The sequence below is a fragment of the Nerophis ophidion genome, linkage group LG29 (assembly GCF_033978795.1).
Source record: "Nerophis ophidion isolate RoL-2023_Sa linkage group LG29, RoL_Noph_v1.0, whole genome shotgun sequence".
In the NCBI taxonomy this organism is placed as follows: domain Eukaryota; kingdom Metazoa; phylum Chordata; class Actinopteri; order Syngnathiformes; family Syngnathidae; genus Nerophis; species Nerophis ophidion.
The window spans coordinates 19422087-19439097 of record NC_084639.1 but is presented as its reverse complement, the minus strand read 5'-3'; positions in this window follow the sequence as shown (position 1 = coordinate 19439097).

Here is a 17011-nt window from a genome sequence, read left to right as displayed (position 1 = left end):
CATGTTGTGTACATGTTAAGTCCTTGTTGTGTACATGTTGTGTACATACTGAGTCCATGTTGCATAGATGTTGTATACATGTTGTGTACATGTCGTATACATGTTGTGTGCATGTTGTATACATGTTGAGTCCATGTTGTATACATGTTGTGTACATGTTGAGTCCATGTTGTATATACATTGTGTGCATGTTGTGTACATGTTGAGTCCATGTTGTGTGCTTGTTGTGTACATGTTAAGTCCATGTTGTATATACATTGTGTGCATGTTGTGTACATGTTGAGTCCATGTTGTATACATGTTGTGTGCATGTTGTGTACATGTTAAGTTCTTGTTGTGTACATGTTGTGTGCATGTTGTATACATATTAAGTCCATGTTGTATATACGTTGTGCGCATGTTGTGTACATGTTGAGTCCATGTTGTATACATGTTGTGTTTATGTTGTTTACATGTTAAGTCCTTGTTGTGTACATGTTGTGTACATACTGAGTCCATGTTGCGTAGATGTTGTGTACATGTTGTATACATGTTGTGTGCAGGTTGTATACATGTTGTGTACATGTTGAGTCCATGTTGTATATACATTGTGTGCATGTTGTGTACATGTTGAGTCCATGTTGTATACATGTTGTGTGCTTGTTGTGTACATGTTGAGTCCATGTTGTATATACATTGTGTGCATGTTAAGTCCTTGTTGTGTACATGTTGTGTGCATGTTGTGTACATGTTAAGTCCTTGTTGTGTACATGTTGTGTGCATGTTGTATACATATTAAGTCCATGTTGTATATACGTTGTGTGCATGTGTACATGTTGAGTCCATGTTGTATACATGTTGTGTTTATGTTGTTTACATGTTAAGTCCTTGTTGTGTACATGTTAAGTCCATGTTGTATACATGTTGTGTACATGTTTAGTCCATGTTGTATATACGTTGTGTGCATGTTGTGTACATGTTGTGTGCATGTTTTGTACATGTTGTGTACATGTTGTGTACATGTTGTATACATGTTGTGTACATGTTGTATACATGTTGAGTCCATGTTGTGTACATGTTGTATACATGTTGAGTCCATGTTGTATACATGTTTTGTACATGTTGAGTCCATGTTGTATATACGTCGTGTGCATGTTGTGTACATGTTGTATATACGTTGTGTGCATGTTGTGTACATGTTGAGTTTATGTTGTATACATGTTGTGTACATGTTAAGTCCTTGTTGTTTACATGTTGTGTACAAACTGAGTCCATGTTGCGGAGATGTTGTGTACATGTTGTATACATATTAAGTCCATGCTGTGTGCATGTTGTGTACATGTTAAGTCCATGTTGTGTGCATGTTGTGTACATGTTAAGTCCATGTTGTGTACATTTTGTGTACATATTGTAAACATTATAAATCCATGTTGTGTAGATGTGTTTTTGTCGTGTACATGTTGTGTAGATGTTGTGTACCTACTTTGATGGTGGGACATTTTGAAGAAGAACACAAAAAGTATTTGTGTGTAGAGCTGCTGATTTTTTTCCCCCAAGGTGACGTGACGCACCAAACGAACAAACAAATAAATAAATAAAGTGTTTATTCAAACACAAACGATCATTTCTAATTATTATGAAAGGTTTGAAAGCTGAATGAGAATTAAAAAAAAAATTCTTCACAGCGAAATCTTTTCAAGGTTTGTTTCATTTCAATCATTTCCAACTGCTGCCTCGCCATCAAGCCGCCGTGCCAATGAAAGGTGTAATTAAAAGCAGCGGCAGATAAAGAGCTCGCACCGCGCCGACAACATGACGCACACACACACACACACACACACACACACACACACACACACACAATTGCATCAATTTGTCACATTGACAATCCGACAACACACATTTGCATCATGATGTACATTTTCCTTAAATGCATAGAAGACGACACACACACACACACACACACACACACACAAGGTATCAAAATGGATGGATGGCACTTGTTAATGCAGCAGAAGACTGATTTTGTAGACACCCCCTGCAATAGTGGGCTCATTTGTAGACGTTCCCTAAAGACAAAATTGGGCATATTGTTATACGTTCCCTGCAAACATATCTGCTATGGGCCCATTTGTAGACACTCCCTAACCACTATGGGCCTGTTTGTAGACGCTCCCTGCATACCGAACCGCAACTTGTCCAGTTGTAGACGTTCCCTAAGCGCCTCTGCAAATAACTCTTATGGGCCCATTTGTAGACATTCCCTAAAAAAAAAATTGGGCATATTGTTATACGTTCCCTGCAAACCTATCAGCTATGGGCCCATTTGTAGACACTCCCTAACCACTATGGGCCTGTTTGTAGACGCTCCCTGCATACCAAACCGCAACTTGTCCAGTTGTAGACGTTCCCTAAGCGCCCCTGCAAATAACTCATATGGGCCACTTTGTAGACATTCCCTAAATACAAAATAGGGCACATTTTTATACGTTCCCTGCAAACATATCTGCTATGGGCCCATTTGTAGACACTCCCTGCAAACGTGGGCTCATTTGTGGACGTTCCCTAAAAACAAAATTGGGCACATTTTTATACGTTCCCTGCGAACATATCTGCTATGGGCCCATTTGGAGACACTCCCTAACCACTATGGGCCTGTTTGTAGACGCTCCCTGCATACCGAAACGCAACTTGTCCGGTTGTAGACGTTCCCTAAGCGCCCCTGCAAATAACTCTTATGGGCCCATTTGTAGACATTCCCTAAAAAAAAAATTGCGCATATTGTTATACGTTCCCTGCAAACATATCTGCTATGGGCCCATTTGTAGACACTCCGTAAAAAAAATTATTTAAAAACCCCCCAAAAAAACACACTTGAGCACAGTTATTTGTAGACGTTCCCTAAATAGAAAACTACTTCGGCAAATATGTAGACACTCTCTGCAAACAAATGTTGTGGGCTCATTTGTAGACGTTCCCTAAAAACTAAACCACTATAGGCTCTTTTGTAGACGCTGCCTTCTGACAAAACCGAAATGGGTTCATTTAGAGACGTTCCCTAAAAAAAGGCCTATTTGTAGACGATCCTTGCAGGCATAGCCGTTAATGGTTCATTTGTAGACGTTCCCTAAAAAAACTAAACCACAATATATGCCCATTTGCAAACACTTTCTGCAGACATAACCGTTATGGGTTCACTTGTAGACGTTCCCTAAAAAAGAAAACCAATATAGGCCCATTTGTAGACGCTCCCTGCAGACATAATCAATAAGGGTTCAATTGTGGACGTTCCCTAACAACAAAACCACTATCGGCTCATTTGTAGACGTTCCCTAAAACTAAAACCACGTTAAGCTCATTTGCAAACGCTCCCTCCAGACATAACCGGGATGGGTTAATTTGTAGAAGTTCCCTAAAAAAAAACTAAACCACTATAGACTCATTTGTAGACGCCCCCTTCTGACAAAACCGGGATGGGTTCATTTATAGACGTTCCCTAAAACACCCCACTATAGGCCCATTTGTAGACGATCCCTGCAGGCATAGCCGTTAATGGTTCATTTGTAGACGTTCCCTAAAAAAACTTAACCACAATATATGCCCATTTGTAAACACTCTCTGCAGACATAACCCTTATGGGTTCATTTGTAGACGTTCCCTAAAAGAGAAAACCAATATAGGCCCATTTGTAGACGCTCCCTGCAGACATTATTAATAAGGGGTCAATTGTAGACGTTCCCTAACAACAAAACCACTATAAGCTCATTTGTTGACGTTCCCTAAAAACAAAACCACTATAAGCTCATTTGTAGACGCTCCCTTCAGACAAAACCGGGATGTGTTCATTTATAGACGTTCCCTAAAAAAACCCACTATAGGCCCATTTGTAGACGATCCCTGCAGGCCTAGCCGTTACGAGTTCATTTGTAGACGTTCCCCAAAAACAAAACCACTATAAGCTCTTTTGTAGACGCTCCCTTCAGACAAAACCGGGATGGGTTCATTTATAGACGTTCCCTAAAAAACCCACTATAGGCCCTTTGTAGACGATCCCTGCAGGCCTAGCCATTACGAGTTCATTTGTAGACGTTCCCTAAAAAACTAAACCACTATAGGCTCATTTGTAGACGCTCCCTTCTATAAAAAAACGGGATGGGTTTATTTATAGACGTTCCCTTAAAAAAAACATTATAGGCCCATTTGTAGACGCCCTCTGCAGGCATAGCTGTTACGAGTTCATTTGTAGACGTTCCCTAAAAAGCTAAACCACAACATACACCCATTTGTAAACACTCTCTGCAGACATAACCGTTATGGGTTCACTTGTAGACGTTCCCTAAAAAAGAAAACCAATATAGGCCCATTTGTAGATGCTCCCTGCAGACGCAATCAATAAGGGTTCATTTGCAGACGTTCCCTTGAAACAAAAACACTATGGGCCAACTTGTAGACGCTCCCTGCAGACATAACTGCTATGGACTCACTTGTCGACGTTCCCTAAAACCATAAAAGCAAAAGGCCTATTGGAAGACATTTGTGCACGCTCCCTAGAACAGACAGTGCTATGTTATGAATATTTAGTTATGACGCATATTTTAATTCACATTGAAGAGACATTTAATAGTCTGATGTTGCACAAACTCTGCCTAGCAACAGCAGAACATATAATGCAGATCACTGGATGTTGTTGATGTTGTGTACTTTTATGACGCACACATTTTGTTGTCTTTGGCTTTTATTGCGATACTTCTGGACAAACTGTAGTTTTCTTGTCTAAGTGTGTGTGTTTTTTTTTTTAATGTACATAAAAACTGCACTGCTTGCACTTTAAGAATCTTCTCTAACGAAAATACAACTTAGATCAGCCCCGTGTGCCGTAAATATTTCACGAGCAGCCCACACACACACACACACACACACACACACACACACACACACACACACACATGAGGGTGTGTGCCCTTAAAAAGCCACACAGATTAAGTTCATGTCCAGGTTAGCTGCAGAAGGTTTAAGGAACATTTTTTGCATAACAAACATTGTTGAAAAAACAAACATTGTTGAAAAAAACTCACTAAGGAAAAATAAAAACATTGTCGCAAAAAACAAACTTTGTTGTAAATAACACATTTTGTCGCAAAAACAAACATACACGAAAAAAAAATATTTTCACAAAAAACTAAATTTGTTGGAAAAAAACAAATTTTGTCGCAAAAAAAAAAGGTGTTGCAAAAAATTCCATTATCATAAAAACAAACTTTGTTAGAAAAAACAAATTTTGTCGCAAAAAACAAACGGTGTTGCAAAAAAATACATTATCATAAAAACAAACTTTGTTAGAAAAAACTAATTTTGTCGCGAAAAAAAAACAGTGTTGCAAAAATAATTTTTTTTCACAAAAATCAAACGTTGCAAAGAACAAACTTTGTCGCAAAAGCAAACTTTATTGCAAAAAAACTAATTTTGTGGCAAAAAAAATGTTGCAAACAACTAATCTTGTTGCCTAAATACTTAATGGCAAAAAACAAATGTTGTCGCACAAACAAAAATTAACACAAAAACAATCATTGTTGCAAAAAACACGCTGATGAAATATAAAAACATTGTCGCAAAAAACAAACTTTGTTGCAAATAACACATTTTGTCGCAAAAACAAACATACACGCAAAAAATATATTCTCAGAAAAAACTAAATTTGTTGGAAAAAAAAGGAATTTTGTCGCAAAAAACAAACGGTGTTGCAAAAAAATACATTATCATAAAAACAAACGTTGTTAGAAAAAACTAATTTTGTCGCGAAAAAAAAAGTGTTGCAAAAAGAATTTTTTTTCACAAAAATTAAACATTGTCGCAAAGAACAAATGTTGTCGCAAAAACAAACTTTATGGCAAAAAAACTAATTTTGTCGCAAAAAGAAATTGTTGCAAACAACTAATATTGTTGCAAAAATAATGGCAAAGGAAAAATTTTGTCGCACAAACATTGTCACATAAAACAACATTGTCACACAATACAAACATTATCCCATAAACAAACAATTTTGCTAATAACACATTCTGTCGCGAAAACAAACATACACACACAAAAAAAACATTGTCACAAAAAACTAAATTTGTTGGAAAAAAAGGAATTTTGTCGCAAAAACATTGTTGCAAAAAACAAACATTGTCACAAAAACAAACTTTGTTTGAAAAAAAAATGTTGTCGCGAAAAAAAAAGTGTTGCAAAAACAAAAAATTGTCACAAAAACAAACATTGTTGCAAAACAATGGTTGCGAGAACAAACAGTCACAGAATACAAACACTGTCAAAAAAACAAACATCCTTGCAAAAACAAACATTGTCACAGAACAGAAACATTGTCGAAAAAACAAACATTGTTACAAAAACAAACATTGTCACAGAATACAAAAATAGTCGTAAAAACAAACATTGTTACAAAAACAAATATTGTCACAGAATACAAAAATAGTCGTAAAAACAAACATTGTTACAAAAACAAATATTGTCACAGAATACAAAAATAGTCGTAAAAACAAACATTGTTACAAAAACAAACAATGTCACAGAATACAAAAATTGTCGTAAAAACAAACATTGTTGCAAAAACAAACATTGTCACAGAATACAAACATTCTCGCAAAAACAAACAGTTGCAAAAACAAACATTGTTGCAAAAACAAACATTATAATAAAAAACAAACTGTCACAAAAACAAACAGTTGCAAAAACAAACATTGTTGCAAAAACAAACATTGTCACAAAAACTAAAAGTAATTGCAAAAAACAAATATTGTTGCAAAAATCAAACATTATCGCAAAAATCAAACAGTTGCAAAAACAAACATTGCTGCAAAAATTAAACATCATCGCAAAAACAAACATTATTGCAAAAACAAACATTGTCACAGAACACAAAATTGTCGAAAAAACCAACATTGTTGCAAAAACAAACATTGTCACAAAATACAAACGTTGTCAAAAAAACAAACATTGTTGCAAAAAAAACATCGTCACAAAAATCAAACGTTGCAAAAAACAAACATTATCGCAAAAACAAACATTGTCACAGAATACAAACATTCTCGCAAAAACAAACATTGTTGCAAAAATCAAACATTATCACAAAAACAAACGTTCCAAAAACAAATATTATTGCAAAAATCAAACATTATCGCAAAAACAAACATTGTTGCAAAAAACAAACATTATTGCAGAAATCAAACATTAGCGCAAAAACAAACAGTTGCAAAAACAAACATTGTTGCAAAAATCTAACATTATTGCAGAAATCAAACATTAGCGCAAAAACAAACAGTTGCAAAAACAAACATTGTTGCAAAAATCAAACATTACCGGAAAGACAAACAGTTGCAAAAACAAACATTGTTGCAAAAATCAAACATTGTTGCAAAAATTTAACATTATCACAAAAAACAAACAGTTGCAAAAACAAACATTGTTGCAAAAAATCAAACATTAGCGCGAAAACAACAGTTGCAAAAACAAACAGTTGCAAAAACAAACATTGCAAAAATCCAACATTACCGGAAAGACAAACAGTTGCAAAAACAAACATTGTTGCAAAAATCAAACATTGTTGCAAAAATTTAACATTATCACAAAAAACAAACAGTTGCAAAAACAAACATTGTTGCAAAAATCAAACATTAGTGCAAAAACAAACAGTTGCAAAAACAAACAGTTGCAAAAACAAACAGTTGCAAAAACAAACAGTTGCAAAAACAAACATTGCAAAAATCAAACATTACCGCTAAAACAAACAGTTGCAAAAACAAAGATTGTTGCAAAAATCGCAAATTATCGCGAAAACAGACGTTACAAAAACTAACATTGTTGCAAAAATCATACATTATCGCAAAAACAAACATTGTTGCAAAAAACAAACATTATTGCAAAAAACAAACTTTCTCTCAAAAACAAACATTGTCACAGAGTACAAACATTCTCGCAAAAACAAACATTGTTGCAAAAATCAAACATTATCGCAAAACAAACAGTTGCAAAAAACAAACATTGCTGCAAAAATCAAACATTAGCGCAAAAACAAACAGTTGCAAAAACAAACATTGTTGCGAAAATCAAACATTAGCGCAAAAACAAACAGTTACAAAAACAAACATTGTTGCAAAAATCAAACAATATCGCAATAACAAACATTGTTGCAAAAAACAAACATTCTCACAAAAACAAACATTGTTGCAAAAATCAAACATTATCGCAAAACAAACATTGTTGCAAAAACAAACATTGTTGCAAAAATCAAACATTGTTGCAAAAAATAAACTATCGCAAAAAACAAACAGTTGCAAAAATCAAACATTATCGCAAAAACAAACAGTTGCAAAAACAAACATTGTTGCAAAAATCAAACATTAGGGCAAAAACAGTTGAAAAAACAAACATTGTTGCAAAAATCAAACATTACCGCAAAAACAAACAGTTGCAAAAACAAACATTGTTGCAAAAATCAAACATTATCGCAATAACAAACATTGTTGCAAAAAACAAACATTATCGTAAAAACAAACTGTTACAAAAACAAGCATTGTTGCAAAAAAAATATTGTCACAAAAATCAAACATTGTTGCAAAAACAAACATTGTCGCAAAAATCAAAGGTTGCAAAAATCAAACAGTGTCACAAAAATCAAACAGTGTAATTTTTGCAACAATATCGCAAAAAACAAACATTGCTGCAAAAATCAAACATTAGCGCAAAAACAAACAGTTGCAAAAACAAACATTGTTGCAAAAATCAAACATTAGCGCAAAAACAAACAGTTACAAAAACAAACATTGTTGCAAAAATCAAACAATATCGCAATAACAAACATTGTTGCAAAAAACAAACATTCTCACAAAAACAAACATTGTTGCAAAAATCAAACATTATCGCAAAACAAACAGTTGCAAAAACAAACATTGTTGCAAAAATCAAACGTTGCAAAAAATAAACTATCGCAAAAAACAAACAGTTGCAAAAATCAAACATTATCGCAAAAACAAACAGTTGCAAAAACAAACATTGGTGCAAAAATCAAACATTAGCGCAAAAACAGTTGAAAAAACAAACATTGTTGCAAAAATCGAACATTACCGCAAAAACAAACAGTTGCAAAAACAAACATTGTTGCAAAAATCAAACATTATCGCAATAACAAACATTGTTGCAAAAAACAAACATTATCGCAAAAACAAACTGTTACAAAAACAAGCATTGTTGCAAAAAAAAACATTGTCACAAAAATCAAACATTGTTGCAAAAACCAACATCGTTGCAAAAACAAACATCTTTATGAAAAACAAACATTGTCACAAAAATAAAAATTGTTGCAAAAACAAACATTGTTGCAAAAATAAAAAATTATCGCAAAAAACTAAAAGTTGCAAAACAAAACATTGTTGCAAAAAACAAACATTCTCGCAAACACAAACATTGTTGCAAAAAAACAAACATTACTGCAGAAACAAACATTGTCACAGAATACAAACATTATCGCAGAAACAAACAGTTGCAAAAACAAACATTGTTGCAAAAACAAACATTGTCAAAGAATAGAAACATTCTGGCAAAAACAAACATTTGCAAAAACAAACATTGTTGCAAAAACAAACATTATAATAAAAACCAAACATTGTCACAAAAACCAAACATTGTCACAAAAACTAAAAGTAATTGCAAAAAACAAACATTGTTGCAAAAACAAACATTATAATAAAAAATAAACATTGTCACAAAAACTAAAATTAATTGCAAAAAACTAAAATTTTCGCAAAAACAAACAATGTTGTAAAAACAAACATTGTCACAGAATACAAACATTCTCGCAAAAACAAACAGTTGCAAAAACAAACATTGTTGCAAAAAACAAACATTATTGCAAAAACAAACATTATCGCAAAGACCAACATTTGCAAAAACAAATATTGTTGCAAAAATCAAACATTATCGCAAAAAACAAACATTGTTGCAAAACCAAACATTGCTGCAAAAATTAAACATGATCGCAAAAACAAACATTGTTGCAAAAAACAAACATTATTGCAAAAACTAACATTTGCAAAAACAAACATTGTTGCAAATATCAAACATTATTGCAAATATCAAACATTATTGCAAAAACAAACATTGTTGCAAAAAACAAACATTATCGCAAAAACTAATATTTGCAAAAACAAACATTGTTGCAAAAACAAACATTATCGCAAAAACTAATATTTGCAAAAACAAACATTGTTGCAAAAACAAACATTGTTGCAAAAACAAACATTATCACAAAAAACAAACAGTTGCAAAAACAAACATTGTTGCAAAAATCAAACATTAGCGCAAAAAAAAACATTGTTGCATTTGGCTAACTGTTGGCATGCAAGTGGCTAAATTGCTGACCATTAGCATGCTAGTGGCTTTATGGCAAACCAATAGCATGCTATTGGCTAAATTGCTGCTAGTGGCTATTTGGCTAACCGTTAGCATGCTAGTGACTATATGGCTCACATTTAGCATGTTAGTGGCTATATAGCCAACTGTTATCATGCTAGTATGGCTAACCGTCAGCATGCTAGTGACTATTTGGCCAACCGTTAGCATGTCAGTGGCTATTTGAGACACTAGTGATTTAGGGCTATATAAGTAAACATTGATTGATTGATTGATATATGGCTAACCGTAAGCATGTTAGTGGCTATATGGATAACTGTTTGCATGCTAGTGGCTATATAGCCAACTGTTATCATGCTAGTATGGCTAACCGTCAGCATGCTAGTGACTATTTGGCCAACCGTTAGCATGTCATTGGCTATATGGCTAACCGTTAGCATGTCAGTGGCTATTTGAGACACTAGTGATTTAGGGCTATATAAGTAAACATTGATTGATTGATTGATATATGGCTAACCGTTAGCATGTTAGTGGCTATATGGCTTACTGTTTGCATGTTAGTGGCTATATGGCCAACTGTTAGCATGCTACTATGGCTAACCGTTAGCATGCTAGTGACTATTTGGCCAACCATTAGCATGTCAGTGGCTATATGGCTAACCGTTAGCATGTCAGTGGCAATATGGCTAACCGTTAGCATGTTAGTGTTTATATGGCTAACTGTTAACATGTTAGTGGCTATATGGCTTACTGTTTGCATGCTAGTATGGCTAACCGTTAGCATGCTAGTGACTATTTGGCCAACAGTTAGCATGTCATTGGCTATATGGCTAACCGTTAGCATGTTAGTGGCTAAATGGCTAACCTTTAGCATGCTAGTGGCTATATGGCTAACCGTTAGCATGCTAGTGGCTATATGGCTAACCGCTAGCATGCTAGTGACCTAACAGAATAGCGCGGGGTTGTGTAAATGATAGCTGATGAATGAAGAGAACGCGGCAGCAGGCACCAATCAGGAAGTAGCAGTACTTCCACGCCACTGGTCACCCCGCCGACCACATTAGTGACGCAGCGTTAGCATCCTGCGCCTCAGCAGGAAGCTAATTCCAGCAGCCCGGCGTAGCGGCGGAGAACAAGCGGCGGGCGTCTGCCGAGGCGCTAATGTGGCGCCATCCATAATCATGGCGTTTGGCCGCCGTGTGACTAATTTGCCTTCGCCGTGCTGCCCAACAAACACGTTGCACACGCCCTGGGGTGGTCACAGCAAAGCATGCTGGGACTTTTTCATTAACTTGTGTGCTGCACAGAGTAGAAATGCAATGTGTACACTCTATTATAGCTCGGTTGGTAGAGCGGTCGGGCCAGCAACTTGAAGGTTGCAGGTTCGATTCCCGCTTCCGCCATCCTAGTCACTGCCGTTGTGTCTTTGGGCAAGACACTTTACTCACCTGCTCCCAGTGCCACCCACACTGGTTTAAATGTAACTTAGATATTGGGTTTAACTATGTAAAAGCGCTTTGAGTCACCAGAGAAAAGCGCTATATAAATATAATTCATTTCATTATTGCAAACACTTCAACCCTGCAACTTATATATATCCATCCATCCATTTCCTACCGCTTATTCCCTTTCGGTGACGCGGGGGGGCGCTGGCGCCTATCTCAGCTACAATTGGGCGGAAGGCGGTTTTACACCCTGGACAAGTCGCCATGAATTTATTTAAACAAGTGAAGACTAAGATATTTTCTTGTATTTTCAAATTCTATATGAGTTTTGTCTCTCTTAGAATTAGAAATATCGAGCAAAGCGAGACCAGCTTGCTAGTAAATAAATACAATTTAAAAAATTGAGGCAGTTCACTGGTAAGTGCTGCTATTTGAGCTACTTTTTAGAACAGGCCAGCGGGCGACTCACCTGGTCCTTACGGGCGACCTGGTGCCCGCGGGCACCGTGTGGGTGACCCTTTGCTCTACATAAAACAAGAATGGGAAAGAATTGAACTGAATTATATTTATATAGCGCTTTTCTCTAGTGACTCAAAGCACTTTACATAGTGAAACCCAATATCGAAGTTCCATTTAAACCAGTGTGGGTGGCACTGGGAGCAGGTGGGTAAAGTGTCTTGCCCAAGGACACAACGGCAGTGACTAGGATGGCGGGAGCGGGAATCGAACCTGCAACCCTCAAGTTGCTGACACGGCCAACCGAGCTACGCCGCCCCAAATTCCACTTTCAAAGCTTCGACAATTACTTTCCTCAGTTCCCAAACGTTTTTGGAGTGTTTGTTAAAAGAAAAGGTGACGTAACACAGTGGTGAACATGCCCTTTCCCATCTACTTTGGCACATTTTGCAGCCAGGAAATTCTAAGTTAATTATTATTATTTTATGAGTTTGAACATCAAATATGTCGTCTTGGTAGCATAATTCAACTGAATATGGGTTGAAAATGATTCGCAAATCCTTGTATTCCGTTGATATTTACATCAAACACAATTTCCCAACTCATATGGAAACAGGGTTCGTGTATAGTTATATATTTAGGTATAGTGTCAAGGGTGCTGTGTGTGACTCGGAGCACATTTGGATGCGGCGACATCATCAGCAACATGCACACGGCGGCACCGTAATGGAGGAGCAGATTGACAATCTGAAAGCCATTTCACCTCTGCCGTCTTCACGTGTCTTCGTTAAAGACTCAATTACCTGGCGGGGGCCGCCAGACGCCCGAGTCCCCCCGTTCTACCCTCTTCAGGCTGGAGAGGGCCCCGGGATCGATACTCGGCCGGCCGGGATGGCTCGCGAACCATGCTCAAGTTTGCTTCCAAAATCTTGGAATGAGATGAGCCCAAGCCCGAGGCATCTTCTTCTTTTGTCTTCAATGTGACTGAAAACAATGACTCTTTATTTACATACACCCCATTCTTTTTGTGACATGTTCTGTTGAGTATACATCCATCCATCCATTTTCTACCGCTTATTCCCTTTTGGCGCCTATCTCAGCTACAATCGGGCGGAAGGCGGGTTCTTTCTTTGCCTAAAGATGAAGTCAAACACAAGTAGACGGAGTAGACATTGAAAGGGTAAAATAAATTAGCGAGTGTCCTTATACAGGACTGCAGTACCTGGAGGAGGTCAGGTCCAAAATGAGGTACCCCTAACTTACTGCATACGTCTGCAGACTAATTAGGAGCATTTGTTTGCTTACTTTCTACTAAAAGACAAATTGTCTAGTACGTTCAACATTTTTTTTAAGGACTTAAGTGCAATAATAGACATATATTTTATGTATTCTAAGAGTTTTTGTTCAAATAAAGACAATAATGACATCTTTGTTTAGAAAAGTATCGAAATACATGTTGGTACCGGTACCAAAAATATTAATATCAGGACAAAATTAGTTCAGACTATCTTTGAATCTCAGTAAAAGTAAAACAATGTAATTTGCCTACAGATGAAGTCAAACACAAATAGACGAGTAGACAGCCATCCATCCATCCATTGTCTACCGCTTATTCCCTTTTGGCGCCTATCTCAGCTACAATCGGGCGGAGGGCGGGTTCTTTATTTGCCTAAAGATGAAGTCAAACACAAACAGACGGAGTAGACGTTGAAAGGGTAAAATAAATTAGCGAGTGTCCTTATACAGGACTGCAGTACCTGGAGGAGGTCAGGTCACAAATGAGGTACCCCTAACTTACTGCACACGTCTGCAGACTAATTAGGAGCATTTGTTTGCTTACTTTCTACTAAAAGACAAGTTGTCTAGTATGTTCAACATTTTTTTTAAGGACTTAAGTGCAATAATAGACATATATTTTATGTGTTCTAAGAGTTTTTGTTCAAATAAAGACAATAATGACATCTTTATTTAGAAAAGTATCGAAATACATGTTGGTACCGGTACCAAAAATATTGATATCAGGACAAAATTAGTTCAGACTAGCTTTAAATCTCAGTAAAAGTAAAATAATGCTATTTGCCTACAGATGAAGTCAAACACAAATAGACGAGTAGCCATCCATCCATTTTCTACCGCTTATTCCCTTTCGGGGTCGCGGGGGGGTGCTGTCGCCTATCTCAGCTACAATCGGGCGGAAGGCGGGTTCTTTATTTGCCTAAAGATGAAGTCAAACACAAATAGACGGAGTAGACGTTGAAAGGGTCAAATAAATTAGTGAGTGTCCTTATACAGGACTGCAGTACCTGGAGGAGGTCAGGTCACAAATGAGGTACCCCTAACTTACTGCACACGTCTGCAGACTAATTAGGATCATTTGTTTGCTTACTTTCTACTAAAAGACAAGTTGTCTAGTACATTCAACATTTTTTTAAGGACTTAAGTGCAATAATAAACATATATTTTATGTATTCTGAGAGTTTTTGTTCAAATAAAGACAATAATGACATCTTTATTTAGAAAAGTATCGAAATACATGTTGGTACCGGTACCAAAAATATTGATATCAGGACAAAATTAGTTCAGACTATCTTTGAATCTCAGTAAAAGTAAAATAATGCTATTTGCCTACGGATGAAGTCAAACACAAATAGACGAGTAGACATCCATCCATCCATGCATTTCTACCGCTTATTCCCTTTTGGGGTCGCGGGGGGCGCTGTCGCCTATCTCAGCTACAATCGGGCGGAAGGCGGGTTCTTTATTTGCCTAAAGATGAAGTCAAACACAAATAGACGGAGTAGACGTTGAAAGGGTCAAATAAATTAGCGAGTGTCCTTATACAGGACTGCAGTACCTGGAGGAGGTCAGGTCGAAAATGAGGTACCCCTAACTTACTGCATACGTCTGCAGACTAATTAGGAGCATTTGTTTGCTTACTTTCTACTAAAAGACAAGTTGTCTAGTACATTCAACATTTTTTTTAAGGACTTAAGTGCAATAATAGACATATATTTTATGTATTCTCAGAGTTTTTGTTCAAATAAAGACAATAATGACATCTTTATTTAGAAAATTATCGAAATACATGTTGGTACCGGTACCAAAAATATTGATATCAGGACAAAATTAGTTCGGACTATCTTTGAATCTCAGTAAAAGTAAAATAATGCTATTTGCCTACGGATGAAGTCAAACACAAATAGACGAGTAGACATCCATCCATCCATCCATTTTCTACCGCTTATTCCCTTTTGGGGTCGCTGTCGCCTATCTCAGCTACAATCGGGCGGAAGGCGGGTTCTTTATTTGCCTAAAGATGAAGTCAAACACAAATAGACGGAGTAGACGTTGAAAGGGTCAAATAAATTAGCGAGTGTCCTTATACAGGACTGCAGTACCTGGAGGAGGTCAGGTCACAAATGAGGTACCCCTAACTTACTGCATACGTCTGCAGACTAATTAGGAGCATTTGTTTGCTTACTTTCTACTAAAAGACAAGTTGTCTAGTATGTTCTAGCATGTTCAGCTACAATCGGGCAGAAGGCGGGGTACACCCTGGACAAGTCGCCACCTCATCGCAGGCCCAACACAGATAGACAGACAACATTCACACACTAGGGCCAATTTTAGTGTTGCCAATCAACCTATCCCCAGGTGCATGTCTTTGGAGGTGGGAGGGGCCTATCCCCAGGTGCATGTCTTTGGAGGTGGGAGGAAGCCGGAGTACCCGGAGGGAACCCACGCATTCACGGGGGAGAACATGCAAACTCCACACAGAAAGATCCCAAGCCTGGATTTGAACCCAGGACTGCAGGACGTTCGTATTGTGAGGCAGACGCACTAACCCCTCTGCCACCGTGAAGCCCCTGAGTAAACATTGAATATCTAAATAAAAAAGGAGACGTAAACCCCTTTTCGTCAGAGCGTGGTGCAGGACTGTACGGAGAGTACAGTGGCCATGTCTCTCCTCAGATCTGAGTCTGAATTGAATTCTGTCTCTGTTTGATTCCTTGCCTTTTGTCTTGTTTAATAGATGTTATCAGTGTTTGAACCTGGTAGTCTCATTTCTATGCATGGGTACCTTTTTTTTTACACTTGCATCGGCACAGTTACCGATTCCCGCTATCTGACAATCGATAACCCTGCTCAAAACTACCTTTGATATTTTGTGTGTGTTAAAGAGTGTGAGTTGTTTATTGATTTAATAGGGAGTTCCCCAAAAGGGACAAGCAGTAGAAAATGGTGTTCAAATTCATAAACTTTATTTATTTTTGCAAATAATAATTAACTTAGAATTTCCTGGCTGCAACACGTGCCAAAGTAGTTGGGAAAGGGCATGTTCACCACTGTGTTACATCACCTTTTCCTTTTAACAACACTCAATAAATGTTTGGGAACTGAGGAAACTAATTGTTGAAGCTTTGAAAGTGGAATTCTTTCCCGTTCTTGTTTTATGTTGGAGCTTCAGTCCTTCAACAGTCCGGGGTCTCCGCTGTCCTATTTTACGCTTCACACATTTTCCATGGGAGACAGGTCTGGACTGCAGTCGGGCCAGGAAGGTACCCGCACCCTTTTACTATGAAGCCACGCTGTTGTAATATGTGGCATTGTCTTGCTGAAATAAGCAGGGGCGTCCATGATGACAACATATGTTGCTCCAAAACCTGTATGGACCTTTCAGCATTAATGGTGCCTTCACAGATGTGTAAGCTACCCATGCCTTGGGC